This window comes from Astyanax mexicanus, unplaced genomic scaffold (assembly GCF_023375975.1).
Source record: "Astyanax mexicanus isolate ESR-SI-001 unplaced genomic scaffold, AstMex3_surface scaffold_45, whole genome shotgun sequence".
Classification (NCBI taxonomy): domain Eukaryota; kingdom Metazoa; phylum Chordata; class Actinopteri; order Characiformes; family Acestrorhamphidae; genus Astyanax; species Astyanax mexicanus.
In genome coordinates this window covers 275,503-295,721 of record NW_026040055.1, presented here as the reverse complement: position 1 = coordinate 295,721, position 20,219 = coordinate 275,503, and the positions used below count along the sequence as shown (strand labels likewise).

Below are 20,219 nucleotides of genomic sequence, written 5' to 3'. Positions count from 1 at the left end.
TGGCTCACTGCTGTCGAGCCCCTCCGCTGCCGCGGCCGAGCGCTGTCCGCCGACGGGAGCCTCCGCTGCCGCGGCCGCGCGTTCTCCGCGGCGGGCACCCACCGCTGCCGCGACCGAGCGCTTTCCGCGGCAGGGACCCTCCGCTGCCGCGACCGAGCGCTTTCCGCGGCGGGGACCCACCGCTGCCGCGACCGAGCGCTTTCCACGGCAGGGACCCTCCGCTACCGCGACCGAGCGCTTTCCGCGGCCGGGACAGCGGAGGGTCTCGACAGCAGTGAGCCATTACTTTCCTTGATGCAGTAAATAATTCCCTCGGTTTTAATAAATTTTTCTGTTATTTTAATAAATGATTCCCTCAGTTTTAATAAATTATTCTGTTATTTTAATAAATTATTCCCTCAGTTTTAATAAATTATTCTGTTACTTTAATAAAAAATTCCATCAGTTTTAATAAATTATTCTGTTACTTTAATAAAAAATTCCCTCAGTTTTAATAAATCGTTCTCTTTATTTAATAAATAATTACCTTTGTTTAATAAATCGTTCTGTTGATTTAATAAATAATTCCCTGAGTTTAAATACATATTTTTCTTTTAAATAAGGGAATTATTTGAATACAAATTAATAAAATTGTTTGATTTGTGTTGAGATTGTGTAAATATGAATGAGAGTTTGTTTAAATGTTTTCTTCTTGTTGGTACTTACATAGATGAAAATAGTAATCTACTAAAATAAATAGAAAAACATATTTAAATATAACTGGAACATACTTGGGTTGTGGGGGCTGCTGCTAATTGGTTGTTAGAATTGGGTTAGCTGCTAAACTCAATTGCTGTTCTGTACAGTATGCAGATCTCATTAGTTTTAATAATGAAACGGTAGGACATTTTTCATGTTCTTTCTGTTTACAACTCACTCTAAGGAATTCGGAGCACTACAGAGCACTGATTGGTGTGTCAGGGACCTTGTAGGGTACTACAATCAAAGGTGTTGCAGTACCGAATACTACATACTGGGCAGTGTGTAGTATGCAGTACATACTAGTGCAGTATGCAGTACGCAGTATAGTAGTATGCCATTCCGAATACAGCCTATAGGCTTGTTCGACTTAACCCGGCGCTGCGCAGTCCGATCGCCGCCTGGCTCGGTATGGTGCATGCTGGTTAGTTTTTTTGTCCGACTTGCGTCTGCGCCTTCATCACGTGACGATGACTTCCGGCGTTATAGTCCCGCGAGTGAAATCTGCCTGCAGCCGTCTGACCCAGGCGCTGCAGTTGCTTCCCACCAACTGCGGGAGCCTAGAGCCGCCCTGATGACGACAGAGCTTAATCCCCATTGGTTAGAAGATCCACCGACACCTATCACGTGTGAATCTTTTTATTTTAAAATATATATCTCCTCTAAAACCCCTTAAAAAACACAGTATTTACACTGTCATATCTAGTAGCAAGACAGTTCATTTTCATGCAGTATTCAAAAATATTTATTTGTTCATAATCTGCATTTTATATCATAATAAAGCTCAACTGCTATCATTTTTACTGTTTTATAAAGCGCCCTGAACTGCTCTTATTAATTATCTTGAAACCTACATAACTATTATACTGAGATCTACTTTTCTTTTCTTCTATTGTTTTTGTGTTGTGAAATGCGCTAAACAATTAAAGCTGTGTAAATGAGCATGATGTATTTATTTCCAAGAACAAAGGAAAGAAAAGCTGGTCTGCAAATAAAAATTTAATCCCATTATTAATTTAGTGCTACACAATACATCTGTAACATGACAGTATGTTTTGTGAATATTTATAACAAGTTTTATCTCAATTTAATAACACTCATGTTATCTCTGTTTCACTTTTGCGATTTTATTCACACCAGAAGTAAACAAACAGCGCATTCATCGCGAGATCCTGTGTTGTTCACGTGGGCTGCAGGTGGAGACTGTCCGACCTGACTTCTCCGCTCCTCCACCCCGCCCACCTGCACGCGGCTGCTCTCGCTGACCAGCAAGGCGAGGCGCAGCCGCATCTCGAACAAGCCTTATATCTATATGCAGTGGGACTGCCCTGCCCTCCCATATCCGCCAAATCTCAACAAGCGGCGCCAAAACTGCAGCACTTGATTGGTGGTTTAGATGTCAATCAAAACCTCTGAAAGTAGGCGGTTGTTGGCAGCTTCGAGCTGTTCTAGAGGTTAGGTTGTTCAGCCCACATGTGGATTATTTTTCGAGGGAGCAGAAGAGGTGAGTTTGTTTTATTGAAAACAAAGTTGTAGAAGTAGCAAGTGATTCATCTTAAAAGATGTTTAAGTCTATGATTATTTAGATCCCAACCAATAACTAACTGATATTGGCTTGTAGCAGCATCGGGTAAGCTGTAGTTAGGTTAGCTAACGCTAGGTTAGCTGGTTAGACCACTAGCTAGCTAGCATTAGACAGGTTGGAGCTTTTGGGAAGATTTTCTTAAATTATGAGTTAACGTTAGCTATTATATGAAGAATTAAAGCTGCAGGTTAATAGTAGGCTTTTCGTTTTCATACTGCCTGCGTTACTACTGTAGTTCCGTTTTCGTTATGCGTTTTTTTTTTTTTGGTTTAGGCAAAACTAATAAGTTAGCTAACTGTTAACATTACTGCATCTCCACTTCTCTTTGGAGTCGACCCACGAACTAGAATTCCGCACCTTTAGGGTTAATGGAGTCACCGTTTCACTAGCCAGGTAACGTTAGCGTTTGGTACTTAGCTTAGAAAAAGTCTATTCTTGTTGGAGAATCACCAGATAGAACATGTTTTCCTAAATAAAACTCTCCTTTTTTTTACTACTCCTCAGAAGTTCCGACATATGTGGGTAATCCTGACATTTGTGTTGAAATAACTTAGCTAACGCCAGCTAAACAGATTGTATTATTGAATATTTTAGTTTTATGTCGGGGATTAACGTTACTTCTGCTTTCCCGAAGTAAAGATTATTTACTGAAAATAAAGTAACTTAAATGAAATCTGTGTTTTAGTGGCTAACGTCACTAGGTGACTTTAAGGCTACAAAGTAAAACTAGCATTAGCTAGCTAGTTATTAACTTGTTACAGTAAGTGAACGTCACCTAGCGTAGTTACGCTAGCCACCTATTTTAGCTAAGGTTAGCTTAGCTTAGCTAGCGCTAACTAGCTTTTATGAAATGTAACCTAAACAAAAAGGTTAATTAACTCTCTCTCTCTCTCTCTCTCTCTCTCTCTATCTCTCTCTCTCTCTATATATATATATATATATATATATATATATATATATATATAATTACTTTAAATTAGCTAACAGTGTGTTTTCCATGAATATAGCTAGGCTGGCTAGCTAGCTAGCTAGTTAACTTTTTAAGCTGTATTAGCCACAAAGCTAACTCAAGCTTTTTACTATTTTGGTTAATTCCAAACATGTAAACTGTTTTTTTATTTTAATTAACCGAAATACTACTATTTTGACAATAATATTGTAACTTAAGAGCATAAAATTAACTACACTGTGTGATTTTCTTTGTTCTGCGCTAATTTTACCCACCTTAAAATCACAACCGGCTTTTTACTTTGCAAGCGCGTGCATTCGCTTTCCCGCCCTTTTTTCATATCTTGAATCTGTCCTGCTTGTATTTTAGTAGTATTAAAAAGTGTTAATTGTGCTGCTGATATATTGTTTTTTTGTGTTGTCTTGATTAAGATAAGAAATCAGTAAAATATAATAAATAAAATAATAGATAAAACTAACTTTTAAATATAATAATAATAATAATAATAATAAAATAAATTAAAATAAGAAAAAATGCAAATATATAAATAAAATAATATAAGTAATAAAGGAATAAACAACTAAGAGGAGGACTAAAACAATAAATAAATAAAATTAAGTATAACAGGTACAGGCTGTCTAAAAAAATCAACTGTTTTGAAAGCTTTTGTTAAGTCAAAAACAGCTGCACAATGTTGTCCAAGTCTGAATAAAGGTCGTTTGAAACCAATGTTGTAGCCGAGATAGTGCTGTCCTCCTCTAAAACCAGACTGATAAAACAGGATTTTTGTGGGGAAAAAAACCTGCTGGTTCACTAGAGATTCTGACATTTTTGCTAAACGCGACAGTTTTGAGATTGACCTAATAATTATTCAAGTCTGCATCACCACCTTTATGCAGAGGAATTACATGAGCTTTTCCAGACCCTGGGAATTCTGAAAGATAAAACTGAAAGGTTAAAATTTTATAAAATGTATTCGAAAATACTGCGAAACGCAATAAAAGGACGTCTAGTTCATCATGCTCTTTTTGTGGACTAATTTTTGCCAGGGTATTAGCAACTAAATATTGAGAAAATGGTTGGAGTGACAATGCTTTTTAGAAACAGTAGAGTTGAGATCAGTTTTCGTCTGTGCTACTAAAACGCTGGTGTGTGTACATATATATATATATATATTAGGGGTGTCACGATCTCGATATTTTATCGAAATCGAATCGAAATGAGGTCACGATCTCGAGTATCGAAGTCAAAAAGAGGATCGACGATCCCTCCCGCGCGCGCTACGCAAATAGCGCAGCGCGCTACGCAAATGGCGCGGCACCAACACAGCGCATCCTATTCATTTAAATAGAGATAGCCACTGCATGAGCGCAGTCGGCGGGAGTGTGATCACTGTTTTTATCTGTCCAACGGGGGAGGGGGGGAGGGGGTTGGGCGCGCAGGTTTTGTATCTGTATCTAACGGAGGGGTGGGTGCGCGCAGGTGAGAGCGTGTGAACTCGCTGAAATGCGTGTGTCAGTGTGACTTGAGAACACTGACTATAGATCACAGTGAGGTGGATTAAAAATCTTAAACTTATAATTGACTACACCTGTTGCTTTCCATTGAATTAAAAAAACATCTTTCTCTCAGATAAAGTAAACACAAGCGTGTTTCTGACTAAAATAAAAGCTTTTCAGGAGAGATATAAGTTATGTGTAAATATTTATAAGACAATACCCACATCACTTATCTAACCAGCCTGTACTGATTTCTGCCCCCCAATAATGCTTTCAATAACCTCGTGTAACCCCTGGGAGCCAGGTTAAAACCTTTATTTGTTTACAGAAACAGTAAAAACGGACTGGCTGAGCTCTGTAGCCCGTGGCTGGGCTGTACTGAAGTAGTGACTGAGTGAAGAGAGCGGGGCTTGTGCTGCTGCAGCTCCGACTAGTGGTTGGATGAAGAACTGCAGCTTCATGTAATGAGCAGTTTCACCAGCCATCCACACACAGCTCTGATAAACTGCTTGTTTTAATAGTGCACACTGTTGCTACCAAAAAAAGTCACTAGATGGCATTACCATATATATCTTAATAAATAATAATAATAATATTTATAATATTTATAATAATAATAATAATAATAATAAATATATTATTTACATTTTATGAGGCATAAAATAATAACAAGGAAAAAAAAACAAGAAAATCGAGAATCGAATCGAATCGTGACCCTCAAATCGAAAATGAAATCGAATCGAGGATTTAGAGAATCGTGACACCCCTAATATATATATATATATATATATATATATATATATATATATATATATATATATATGCATGCATGTATGTGTATGTATATGTATATGTATATACATATTAATTCTATTTTATTGGCTATTTCACATAGTTGATTTTACAGACTGCAGTAAAATTTTAAGAGGAAGACTGTTACCTGATTTTATTTAAAAAAAAAAAAATCAACACAGACAAGACTTGATGTGAGGTCTTGAATGTCAGTGTCAGTCCCAGTCCTGCTTTGCATATTAGTAATTCTAGCATTTTGACAGATAACAATACAACACTTAAAAAGTACATTAATTATTTTGGGGTGCATGTAAGAGTGTTTGAAACAGTTTTTCAGCAATGTTATACAACCAGCTTGTCTAATTATATTGTTGCTTTTTTGTAACATATTTATAATTTTGAAGAAAAAGAAAAAAGGTTACTTACTATTCTCAGTTATCTGAATCTTGGTCCCTTGGTCAGCTGTGTCCAGTTATTGCTGCTATGATTCTCACTTCTGTTGGTGCATTACATTCTACATTGGCTTTTTATTTAGTAAAACTGCAAACCTTGCTGTTTGTAATGATGGTTGGAAGTGTAGGAGATTTGTAATATTTATGCCCAAGACTTAAGTTTTTGCTTCTAAAGGTAATGCCATGGTCTCCTGTTACTCAGCCCCAGGCCCACCTTGCAGCAGGAATGTCGATGGAGCAGTTCAACGGATTGTTCACCACAGCCTTTTCGAGTTACCACGACCACAACAACCGGCTAAGGAGTTTGGAAGATTGCCATTCGATTACAGCTGTCTGGTAAGTTAATGTTTTTGTCCAGAATAGTAAGTATAGTAATAGTAAAGAAAGAGGTGAGATTTTGTGTAATGCTTGGTCCAATAATTTTGATAACACTATGCTACCACACTATAATTTTAATATGAGGGAGAGGATTCAGGAGCCGTATTTCTGTGCAGTGCCGACTTAAAGCTTTAATAGAAACATTGAGGAACAATGAGTTTGACACAGCAATGTCTGTCAACACCATAGATTTAAAGATATATCATAGGTTGAAGATCAATTTGAATCAGAGTCTTTATTTTTAAACCCACTCCTAGTAGACACAATACAGAGACAATTAGTGGAGATTTACATTTTAGAAAGATACAGGCATCATAGTCTTCTGGCTGAGGTCTACTGGTATAGAGGGTAGCCAATAGGGCTGCGCTATATGGGAAAAAAATCTTATTACAATAGTTTTCCATATCAGTCGATATTGATATGTATCACAATATAAATCAAATCACTTTCACACTTAAAGATTTATTTTTACTCATAAGTAAGAGAATAAGGGAGTTATCTAAAATTTTAGTTTAGTCAGAAGTCAACAAATTAACATTAGAACATTATATAACTGTATAAATAAATCAATCAATCAAAATATAACACTCAAATCCTGTATATTCAAAAGTTCAAAAGTTACAGGATAAAGTAAACGCAGAACAAAATTCTTTGATCAGTTCCAAATAAATAAAATCTTTCAAACAAAATAGTCAATTTGTTTTAAAAGAAGCACACACTTGGTCAGTTCCAAACAAATAAAATATTACAACAAAAGAGAATTCTTCTGCTCTAAAGCAAAATAAAGAAAGGCACAATAAATCCCCATTAGTACTAGTGCAGAACTGTCTCTTAGTGCTGTCAAAGTTTCGCACCAGACATACGTTACCCTACTGTAGGTTGCGGGCCAGGAAGATCAGTCTGTCCACTGCCTCGGGTTTTAAAGCTGCCCTGTGGCAGGTCACAATATTACCGCACTGTGCTAAAAACCCTCTCGGGTTTTAAACTGCGTCCATGTGCACGACACGGCGAACGAAGCCCCTGTGCGACGTCCGCGCCTGTTAGTTTTCTCCGCAATTACATCACATTGTTCGCTAGAGCCACGCGAACGTCGTCTCCACATGAAGTATGCCGAGGCCTTTATTCTCTCCCTCACATCGTGTAATAGTGCAGTTCTGGAAATAAAAAAATAAAAGAGAAAAGCTCTTGTACTGAACACACATATATTTTATTTCACTTCGCTATTATTTAACTGAAATTCGCATGTTTTTTTTTTTGTTTTTTTTTCTTTGTATAAAAAATATAAATCATAGTACCCTGCCACCTCGCTCTCGTGTCTCTTCTACAGCTGCGATGCCCGGTTCTATAAAGGTCTATGTTAGCATTCGTTTCTAATCACCGGGTCACATTTTGAGAGAGTAAAATATATTTATACAGTCCAGAGCTGTAAAATACCGCTGGCTAGAGGCGGATGAGAACTGCGGAGCGCGCGACATAGTTCAGATAACCATATAAAGCTCAGTTCAGTTAAATAAACAGTTAAATAAAAAGTGAGGAAATGTACAGATAATCAAATATAAAGTATAAGTTGTGGTTTTGGTGTGCTGTTTCTATTACTTTCATATAGTATATGAAAGTGAAAGTAACACAATGTCTACCTACTTGTATACTACTTAGGGCTGAATGATTAATTGCATTTGCGATAATCTCGCAATATTTTAAACCGCACAGGCTGCGATTTGACTGGTCACGTGACTTGGGAGCGAGCCAAGCCGAGCAAACACGAGCAGAAGGGAGGGGGAGAAGTGAAGTCAACACAGCGCACTTAAACTTGTTGCACAATGGCTTCAGGCTCGACAGAAGCTGACACAACTGAAAGTCTAATACAAAACAGGGGCAGCACATCAGTTGTGGTGTCACTTTGGCTTTAAAAAAGAAGATGCTGCTCAATGTCAGGTACTGTGCAAAATGTGCCTTGGTTAAAGCAGATTCTCTTTGTTTTTTGCACTTTATTTTTTTATGATGTTACTGGCTGGCGAGCAGTAAGTAATTTTTTTTATATCTATTGGTTTTTCTATTAAAAAAAAAAAACAAATGGTAAAAAGGAAAAGCTATTTATTAGGGATGCAACGGTACAGTGTGGCCACGGTTCGGTTCGTATCGCGGTTCTTGGGCCACGGTATCGGTTCGGTTTCGATATATCAATATTACCTAGCTCCAACATGCAGTACGTTTTTAGCCCTTTCTATTTCAAATCAACAAGGTGCTCCTACTCACACTTAATAATATTAAATAGAAAAAAGGCAATTCCGCATATTAACTCAATACTACATGCAAATGTATTGTCTCACAACGGATTTTAATTTTGGTGAAAGGAACATGGATGTTGTATGCATGTATCTGCTACTACCTTCTTAAGCTCAGTCTCTCTCTCCTCTGCACGCTCAATCTCTCTCCAAAGCTAGACAAATTAATGCTTGCAGTGAGTGTACATTGTACTGAAAATACTATAATTCTAGTTGAATAAATGAGTAAATGAATACAGAATGGGTGTTGGATCTTAATGTTTAGCTTATTAGCTAAAGCCAGGGCGTCAAATTACACACAGATTTAGAAGAAAACAGCACACTGACCTCAGGAGTGGTTTGGGGAACATCTTGTATAGTCCTATATCCATGTTTTATAACTTTTAGAGAATCTCTCATATATGGCTGAACTCATGTGGAGCTGTTTTTTTTTTCTCCCACCCGTTTTAGACACCCACTAACCCAAGGCCTAGCGGTTAGCTTAGCTAAAGCTAACGAGCAGCCAGGGCCTCAAATTACACACAGATTTGGAAGATAAGGCTTCACACCTACGCAGTTTAACACCACACACTCACTGCTCCTCCCGCTTTGAAAGCCAGTGGCTGCGTCCAGAAACCCCAAAAGTGTCTCCTTTTTCCTACCGATCCTCCTGCTCTCCTCCGTGACCCGGAAACTTTTGTGACGCCATCTTGTCACCTGTCCGAATACCGTAGGAGACGAAAGGAGCCGCTTAAAATCCTCCTGTAGGAGGCTTCCAAATGAGGGTACATGAAAGCATGCTACTCCGGAAGACTTTTAAGGATTTTTAATGACATCACTGCATCCACGCCCACAGAGGACGCGGGAATGGACAAGGCAACGCACAAACATACGTCATAAACGTATTAATTAACTATATTCTTATCTAATTAAACAGCCAGTAAACAGTAATGTAATTTATAGTTTAGATAAGCTGTATGTTCAGTACAACTATATTAATAACGCTATTTGTAACATGTTATACATATATATACATATATTATTTATAATATATGTATGTATATATATATATATATATATATATATATATATATATATATATATATATATATATATATATATATATATAAATTTAATTTATCTATTTATTTATATATTTATTTTTTACTTAGGGACTGATGAGTAAACTGAAACCCTCATAAGGCTGAGGTCAGACAGGGCTGCCAGCTTCACTGGCCGGAGATGCAGCCAAAAATGCGGCTGGGAGTAAACAGGATTTTATTGGAATATCTGAATTTTTAGCTGTGTGTGATAGTAATGTTCTGAAACGTGCTGAAAGTGAGCGTTGTGATTGGCTCAGTTCATCAGTCAACATCCTATCTAAAAGGGATCAGCTGTCCCATTTCCCCAATTACAGCTCCTTCCCTCCATTCCTCCTCTCCTCTCCTCTCCTCGATTCCTCCACCTTCCTCCGTGGTAGGAGAGGAGGAGTAGGAAAGGAGGAGTAGGAGAGGACGAGTAGCAAAAGTTTCTGGACGCAGCCAGTCTTCACGTGCGTTCATCAGCACCAAGCGCTGAGCTGCCCCTCCACCCGGCCACAGCTACTGAACAGCGATAGTGTTAGTGCGCGTATCAACATCGCGGTTCATCCGGGTGTATCGAACCGAACGGTTCGATAAAATACCCAGAACAGATGCATCCCTACTATTTTTCTATTTATTTTTCTATTAAAAAAAGGGTGAAAAGGAAAAGCATAGATTTGTTTGCTTTATTGTTATCTGTGCTTTAAATAAATCTGACATTGTTTATTATTAATCAGATTGATTTATTGCTTCTGTTTGTTGAAAAATACTTGAGAAGACATAAAAAAAATTGCATTTTAAATCGCAATTTATAGATAAAAAATTGCAATTAGATTAATCGTTCAAAAAAAATCTTTCAGCCCTAATACTACTGCATACTTGCTTAATTTTAGTTTAAAATAAGTATACTAATAGTACACTTGTAAGGTTCCTTTTAACAGGGGCTTTGGCCAATCAGTGGCACAAGGACACTGTCGCTGTACAAAAAGATTCAGAAAAAAATTTTAGCTGTTCCTTTTGACTGATGAAAACTAAAGATGTAAAGTACGCTTCTCTACAATAGAAGTGACCGGAACATCAGTTGAATTATTTGGATGGATGAACGAATATTTTTGCCAACATAGTGTATACTGGCTAGTCCTGTGACTGGATAGATTGTATTTAAAATATAGTAGATGAAATACTAGTTTCTTGTGTATAGCCCTTTATTTTAAGTCAATAGCCATTTCAAATCTGTTGCCACTTCAAAAGGACAGTGCAGCAATAATGGTGTAAGAATTAGTAATACTCATTTTGTCTTCACATGACTTCTCCTACCTTTGTTTTAATGCAACTCAACATTTCACCCCTCTCTCCTTCTTCTAACACAGGGAATGATCTGCAGATCCAAAACCTGACTCTACATCCAAGCAAGATGGCACTGCTTTATGTCACAGGAGGTGTCTTCAAAAAGAAAAAAAAATACAATGATCACTCAATCTACAGCATCACACAGTATTTACATCAGGGGCATGCTATTGACTCCACATAATGTGCACATTATTTGGCCAGGTGTTTATTTATTATTATTATTATTATTATTATTATTATTATTATTATTATTATTATTGTTATTATTAATGTCTTTTAACGCTGCAGTCACATCCTGTGGCTGCATTTTATGGGAGGCAGATCAGCCAAAAATAAAACTGAATTGAAATGGCTTAAATGAAAATGCAAAGACATTTTGACTTTTTTTTCCAAAATATAATGACAAAATTAAAAATACAATTGCTTAATTTTCAATTTAACATGCCAAGTGGGATACAAATGAAGTGTGATATTTCATATAACCTCAAACGGTGAATGCGAAAGTTACCTGTTCAGTGGTAAGAAGGCCACACGACTAACAACCATGTTTTTAGGTTCCCTAAAAACTGACAATGAGAGTAGTAAAAGGTGTTCTACATTACATTCATATGCAAATGTACTATACAATAGTGCTCCTATATGATCAGTGTATAGTATATGTGGAGCTGAGTGATGCAGTGAGTGTAGATCCAAAGTGGATTTAATGAAGTTTTTTATATCTGTTCACACAGGCAAAAAATGGCAAAGGGATTTGCATTTTCTTTTTAGCCATTTTATTTCAGTTTTATTTTTGGCTAGAACTACCTCCCATAGCATGTTGGCCAATTCTTTAGAATCCCTCAGAATATATACAGTTCAAATATTTTAGAGGGCTATTATCCTGCATCAGATTTCAAGACCCCACATTGAACTGGCCCAAATCGGAATTGAAAATGTCACATACCACAAGAAATGATGCAGGCATAAGGCCTGCACGATATTGAAAAAAATTCAAATCGCATTGTTTTAGCTTTTTGCGATATATATCGTGATATTACACAATGCAGGACCCGTGACGTCACCAGCCCCGCCCCCACCCGCGCGCGACCGAGAGTCAGCGTTTAGAACAGTCAGCTCAGCACTCAAAACCCGAGGAAAACAGCAAAACAACGGCAATTAAGCATTTAAATGACCTTTAAAAGGCCATGAAAAGGTAAATAAGAGCTTTTTTCTGGGATTAAAAGCATGAATTCAGCTTTAACTTGAAATATCTGCGCAAAACTGTGGACAGGCTGTCTGAGGCGGTTACACGGTTCATACACTTTCCATAGTTTCATGACCTTACAGTCTTTAAAATATCAGTGCAGAAATTAACATTAAAACAAAAAATCCATGTGAAACTGATTATAGTAGGCCTATATCTTACAATGTTTTTAAATAAAAAATATACATTTCTTTCAGCAATGCTGACAATCTTCAATTATAAAATGTGTCAAATCCTGAGAGCTCTTGTGTATAACGGATTTAACTCTGAGCTGATTCCATACACTGCTAAGCATTTCTATTTGTTTAACCTGTAAACTGTGGTTCATACTTCAAATAACATTATATAGGCTATTTATTTTGAAACTTTGAATACATTTTTAATAATCTGGCTGTTGGCTGGGATTTCTGAACCTGCTTCCCAAAGAAAGAGAGAAAAATATGGCCATTACAGCCTAAAATGACTTTACACTCATATAAAAAAAACAAATTAGTAACTTCAAGTCACACAGTTAACCCGTCAGATAATAGCAGGAGAGCTGTATGCAGATTTTTTATTACTGAACTATTTAACATGTAATATGTTTAATGTGTATATCACTTATCAATAAGTATAATGAAGCAAAATAAACCTGCTTTTAGAGACACTCTAAAATATTAGTAAATACAACAACACTGTTGTTGTTACAGAAACTAAAACAGAGCTAGTCATTTTCCATCTAATTTTAACATTTGTTTTTAATGTACACGATGGAAAATGTGGAGAGATTGGACAGGCGAAGATATATATGTATATAAACCGAGCTACACTAAATACACATTACCCCCTCCTTCAAACACACCTCTCATCTCTCTCTCACTCTGCACTGCAGGCAGTGGCGCGCGCAGGTCTCTTCGGTGTGTTTTGTAGAAGTTAAATCCGGACAGTCTGTTTCACAGTTTAAAGGAATGGTGAGATTTCGCTGCAGCAGCTGAACTCCGGTCGGATTTCCCGCTCCCCTCGCGCTTGCATGTTTGTCACACTTAAATGTTTCGGAACATCAAACCAATTTAAATATTAGTCAAAGACAACACAGGTAAACACAATGCTATTTTTAAATGAAGGTGTTTATTATTAAGGGGAAAAAAAATCCAAACCTACATGGCCTGTGTGAAAAAGTGATTGCCCCCTAAACCTAATAGCTGGTCGGGCCACCCTTAGAAGCAACAACTGCAACCAAGCGTTTACGATAACTTGCAATGAGTCTTTTACAGCGTTGTGGTGGAATGTTGGCTCCACTCATCTTTACAGAATTGTTGTAATTCAGCCACATTTTCCACCATGTACAGCTTTTTTAATGTCATGCCACAGCATCTCCATCGTATTCAGGTCTGATTGACTAGGCCACTCCAAAGTCTTCATTTTGTTTTTCTGCAGCCGTTCAGAGATGGACTTGCTGGTGTGTTTTGGATCATTGTCCTGCTGCAGAACCCAATATCGTTTCATCTTGAGGTCATGAACAGATGGTCGGACATTCTCCTTCAGTTTCTATTTGGTAGACAGCAGAATTCATAGTTCCATTTATCACAGCAAGTCTTCCAGGTCCTGAGGCAACAAAACAGCCCCAGACCATCACACTACCACCACCATATTTTACTGTTGGTATAATGTTCTTTTTCTGGAATGCAGTGTTTCTTTTACACATACCTTCCAAAGAGTTCAACTTTTGTCTCATCATCCCACAAAATGTTTTCCCATAAGTCTTGGGGATCATCAAGATGTTCTGGAAAAACTGAGACAAGCTTTAATGTTCTATTTGCTCAGCAGTGGTTTTCATCTCGGAACTCTGCCATGTAGGCCATTTTTGCCCAGTCTCTTTCTGATGGTGGAGCCATGAACACTGACCTTAACTGAGGCGAGTGAGGCCTGCAGTTCTTTGGATGTTGTTGTGGGGTCTTTTGTGAGCTCTTGGATGAGTTGTCGCTGCGCTCTTGCAGTAATTTTGGGGGGGCCGGCCACTCCGAAGAAGGTTCACCACTGTTCCATGTCTTTGCCATTTGTGGACAATGGCTCTCACTGTGGTTCTCTGGATTCCCAAAGCTTTGGAAATGGCGTTATAACCCTTTCCAGACTGACCGATCTCAATTACCTTTTTTCTCAGTTGTTCCTGAATTTCTTTGTATCTCGGCATGACGTGTAGCTTTTAAGGATCTTTTGGTGGACTTCACTTTGTCAGACAGGTCTTATTTAGGTGATGTCTTGATTGAGAACAGGTGTGGCAAAAATAAGGCATGGGTGTGGCTAGAGACAGTGTACTCAGGTGTCAGAAACCACAGTGACGATATGTTTTAACAAGGGGCATTCACTTTTTCACACAGGGCCATGTAGGGTTAGAGTTTTTTTCCCTCAATAATAAACACCTTCATTTAAAAATAGCATTTTGTGTTTACCTGTGTTGTCTTTGACTAGTATTTAAATTGGTTTGATGTTCAGAAATATTTAAGTGTGAAAAACATGCAAAAAATCAGGAAATCAAGAAGGGGCAAACACTTTTTCAAGTGCGGATTTGGGACACTTCAAAGTAGTTTACATTCTCTGCCCAACCCAAGCTCAGTATAGCAAAGTAACAACTAATTTTTAATTTTTTTATTATTATTTATTTATTTGTAAGTTTTGCCAGATAGAATGATCACACAGCACAGCCATATTGCTGTTTTTGTGTTTTTTGCACTTGTTGTATTATTAAAATAAAGAAAATTTATTGTTTAGAAAGGATGTTATATACTTAAACCATCTTAAATTATTAGATTAGAGGAAAGTCGTTCAGACATTCTTGTAGCCTAATTAATCGATGTTCAGGCCAGTGGATCATTGTTTGCATTGTTTGTGTTTTACAGTTTTTCTCTGTCGATTTGGTACATTTCTCACATCATGATTTACATTGGCATCACAAGTGCATTTCTCAAAACAGTTAGTGCAAAGAGCAAAACTCAATGAAATGCCTGCAAAAGCACATACCTCATTCACATTGATAAGCGTGACACAAGCAATGGATAATGCAAAAAAAACAGCTGAAAATTGTACATGACCATTTGCATGAATGACAGACGCATTTGCAAAATGTGAAACACAATGAGAAATGCAATTATGATGTGCCCAAGGGAGGAGATGTGGAGATTGAATGAACAGTTTTGAGAATTTAAATTCTGATCTGAGAAATGTACCAAATCGACTGAGAAAAACTTTCGGGGTCGGGTCGGGCTGGATATTTGGGCCTGATCTAAGCGCTACTTTAAAGGCACACTGGGTAAAAGAGTTATTTATTGAATCAAATTTATTCAATAATTGGCTTGTGGCCTTCCCCTGACTGTAATTCAAGTTTACAGAACTGTCATGAAGTCACATTAAAGCCCCTTTCTCTCCCTGCACAAATTTACTCATGCATCTCTTTGATTGAAAGGACCGAGCCAGCACACGTGCTTACAAATTTAGCGTTTAATACAAACAAGCCAAACATGAACTCATAGTAAAACAAAAACGCAGACCCTTGCCTGGCCTCCATAAGAGGTTTTTGCAATTCAGCAAATATAAACCAACGTGTGCACTGTGCAGGTCACTTATGCAGCCTTTTTTTTACGATTATAGTGATTTGTTACTTTGCTATATTGAGACATCACGGCATAGCTTTATAGAAAATAAAATTGTGTTAAGCCATTTTCTTGAACCAGACCCGACAGAGCCAGAGGAAAGTGGTGGAGATCTGTTTTAGAAAGAGAGAGGCGTACTTCTCACTTACAACCAGTTTTAGTGATTACAGTCTATGAAATTAGCTGTAGGTTTAGAAAAGCCGCGTTTGCCAGTGGCTTTGAAAAAATCTTGTAGTACTTGTTGGAGCTATAGTACCATAAAGCAGTTCATAGTTCTCAAAAGAAATGCAGTTCTTGTGAGTGTTGGTTACATCCAGCTCTTAAAGTTAAACAGTGATTTTGAAGCTGAAATATTTTACTTCTTTAAAAATTATAAATCAAGAAAATACTACCTAGTGTACCTTTTTAACCTTCTGTGTGAACAAACTGATCCAGACTGCATTCTTACTTTTCTCTGACCTTGGATTAGAGTTGCAATGGTGTAAGTATCTAAAGACAATATCCTGGGTTTCATAGTGTTTCACAATTACCCTAAATAATTAATGACTTATGAATATTGCTAAAATGTGTAAAACATGTTATTTTGCATGTTGGCACCAGAGAGGAAGGAAGTGTTTTTTTATAATAGTAATTAGGCTTGGGCGATAATGTAAATTCAGACAAACGATTATCGTCACCAGAATTATCGCGATAAACGATAATATCGTTAAAAATGAAAGAAAAAAGTACCCCACGCGACCGGATTTGCCCCTCCAGTACAACGACGTTTTCTCGCCATATAATCTAGCAGCCAGTAAATGTGTTAATTTTTTTTATTTAATTACCGACACATCCTGACAGGTAAGCATGCAAGTTATGCTTAAAAATAGTGCTTACAGGATGATGAAGTACATTTGCACGTGTTTCAGAGATGGTGTCAACCAGAACTTAAATATGACAGAAATATTTGAGACACTGTGTATAATGAACGACCTTAATGACAGCTTTTTTAAGTACAGACATAATATCACTGGGATTTGTAAAATTATAAGCCAGGCAGAATGTTTAAAATGAACATTCAAATCGACATGTAAATTAATAAATAATGGAGACAGTTCTTCAGTAGAAAAATCTAAATAAAGAAAATTTAACAGATTAAATTCGTCAATATTCAACATGTATTTTAGATTAATAAAATGGTAGGTTTAAAAAAGGAACTCTTTTTTTGGATTAAGGTAGGCGTATTATTTTAAAATATACAGAAATCTTTAAATTAATAAATAAAAACACCGATGGTTTAACTTTAGGCTATAAAAAACTGTAATTATAACTTTAACACAAAAGTGACAGACTGCGCTTAGTGCGCTATCCTTTGTAATCAACTCACCCATTTAAAGCAGTTTGCCGTATTGGATGCTGGATGAAATGAGAATCAGAATCTACTGTGTTTTTAGGATTCTTTTTTTCTGACATATGTAACTTCTAATCTAAACGTAAAGTCCGCTCTGCACCGCTTCTATACCCGCCTCAGATCCAACACTCCCTCAATTTCCAGCAGCGAAAACACCAGCTCATGTTTTACGTGAATGCAGCGCTTAGCTCTATACATTTGTAAAAAAAAATATAAGGAGTTCGTTAAAAAATACAACAAAAACAGATAAAGGCATGTTTAAAATATAACTTATAAACACTTCTTATGTATTATTTATAATTAAAACCTTATCCTTGTGCATTTTTATTAAGTTTTTATAAAACAAGCCCTGGACTGCTCGAATTTCAGTCTACTTAGATGCATCACGTCGACTTTCACGGGCAGCCCTAACTGTTATTATTATTATTATTATTATTAAGTTGTAGTACTATTTTATTTTTGTTAGTTTTTTTTTTATTTCTTAATTGTTTTTATATTTGCTTTTTAACAGAAATGTCCCGTATTTGTTCACTTTTTTACCAACAAGTATTCGTGAATCACAGCAATTTAAATTAAATTCGACAATTCGTGTTTTAACACAAATATTTTATTCTGCTTTATAGCAGAAAATTGTGAACTTCAATACAATCCAGGAAAATTGGAAATCTTGTCTTATAGTTAACAAACTAAATAAAGTTTTAAACATAGAAGTATTCGTTTCTTATTATTACATTTTAAAGTATAGAAAATAAACCTCTTACACCACTAGGACAAAAAAAACGTTTTTGCAGCTGGCAAAAATTATACAATACACACATTCGGTAGCTACATGTACCCTTTAACTGCTCTGTGCCAGCACGCTTAAGCATTCTTTGCGAGGAAGACAAGCATGTTAACCTTGTCGGGTTTAAGATGAGAGCGTGAGGGACTAACAACATTTCCAGCTGTGCTGAAAACACGCTCGGATGGGGTGCTTGTTGCGCACACACACAGGTATTTGCGAGCAAGTCTTGCCATTATAGGCAAGCGTTTACTGTTTGTACTGACTGGATGAACTGCTTTCTCCTTTGGTCAGACCAAGTTTAGCACACTCATTCGGATGATGTATCCTGAGATGCGCACGCAAATTGCTGGTATTGCCGTCCTTTGTCATGATCGACTTTCTGCACAGACGACATTTAACTGCATTGATGTCTAATGGTTCTCCATGTTCATCTGCTTGGAAGCCAAAATACTGCCAAATCGGCGAGGTGACACCTTTCTTTTGTACAAGATCCTCCATTTTTCACCGTCCACCCAGGAGAAGGTCACACGGAGCAGTAATTAATTTGCATGTACCCAGCATTCAATTCCGGAGTTAAACTCTTTGTTCTGATATAATCAACTTACGTTTTAATTTGAAGCATATTATGTATGTGTGGTCTAAAATACTACCTTTTTTCTTATGGCTATGAACATGTCATAGATTAGATTAATGAAATAATGTGGTTGATTAAAAAACGGACCCAAAAAAAAAAACACGTGGTTAACGATAACGCACCTCATATCGTCACTGGCTTAAATTATCGCGATATTCGATAATATCGTTTATCGGCCCAAGGCTAATAGTAATGTCATGTGCTCAAGTAAAGTTCTTCCAGTGAAATGTTCAATTAAATGATTCATATTACCATGAAGTGCTTAAAGCATTAAAGTGTAAGAACTCAATGCAGAATATTATTCATATTATGTTAACTTTAGTACAAGGGTTGGACATTGTGGGATGAATATTTATGACTGTCATAATAGGTGTATTATTCTTAAATATATTGCTTAATTATATTGCTGTCTAATGAGTTTTGTCAGAACGTTTACTTTGGTGTTGTGTGGTAAAGCCTCTGTTGCACAGCTATGAACTGTTGTAAAATGTTAATTGTGGTATATACTCATGCAAAGTTTTTTCAATAACTGTAAAGAAAGTTAAATTAAATTACAGAAATGAGAATTTCCTGCTAATGGTTCAGGCTTAAAAGGGTTAAATATAGTTAATTCAGAGTAGGGTGTGTGTTTTAACTTGTATTGAATATGTTCATAATAAAGTTTTTATTGTGAATGCTTGTGGGTTATTGTTGCTTGACTGTGATGTTGCTGGAGTTCGGAGTGCTTAATACTGTTGTTTTAAGTATACCTAATGGTACAATGAAACCAGGAGAGGCTTGTTCAGGCTGTAATATAAAGTGTCATGGAACACTCAACTCTTTTTGGAGTAGTTTAGTTTGATTTTATTCTACACTTTTATGTATAGTACTGTGCATGGGTGATTCTAGGATTAGATATTTAGGGATGCTAAACACCCAAAGTGACGATTCAGTTGAGAGGCAGTAGATAAAGATAAGGGTTAATATGAATACCAGCGGTGTTTACTCAGATAAATGTCTTACAGACTATGGTTAGGCTATGGACAGGCTCTCCATAAACCTGTGTATGTACTACTCTGCACTATTTCTCAGCGATTTGGGACACGCCCGCTGCGCAGCTCCTCACTGGGCGTGTTTCAGTTCGCCTTCACGGTGAGTTTCCAACACTGTCAGAGAGCCATGAATAGTCTGTAGTTAGCTGTTAAACGAGGGAGATGGTCTTACGGGTTACGTTGTAGATCATAACCAACCACAACGTTGATTCCACGTTGTGTTGTCAACGTTAAACAACGTTTATAATTTCAACCTATAATAACGTTGATTTATGGTTGATTTTTGGTCATTCAACCAAAACCGACCAAAAAACCCAAAAATCAACGTTGATTCAACCTCCCTTTGCTATCTGGGGTGTTTCTACTGCTGTGTTTGTGCTGGTTTGTGCTATTAGAATAAATATTTGTGCAATTTAGTTATT

At 36.9% G+C, this 20,219-nt stretch overlaps 1 long non-coding RNA gene across 4 annotated transcripts in view; it reads left to right on the top strand.

Annotated features, from left to right (window-relative positions):
- The window catches only part of LOC125795233 (uncharacterized), a 29,536-nt gene extending 10,096 nt beyond the window's left edge, over positions 1-19,440 (top strand). The window contains exons 1-4 of one of the 4 annotated variants that reach the window (XR_007434246.1): positions 2,057-2,242; positions 6,191-6,351; positions 11,110-16,810; positions 18,002-19,440. This is a non-coding gene — a long non-coding RNA (uncharacterized LOC125795233). Of the gene's footprint in view, positions 1-2,056; positions 2,243-6,190; positions 6,352-11,109 lie in introns of those variants that run through there. The other 3 variants (XR_007434244.1, XR_007434245.1, XR_007434247.1) reach the window with 3 other exon arrangements.
- The last annotated feature ends 779 nt before the right edge of the window (positions 19,441-20,219 follow it).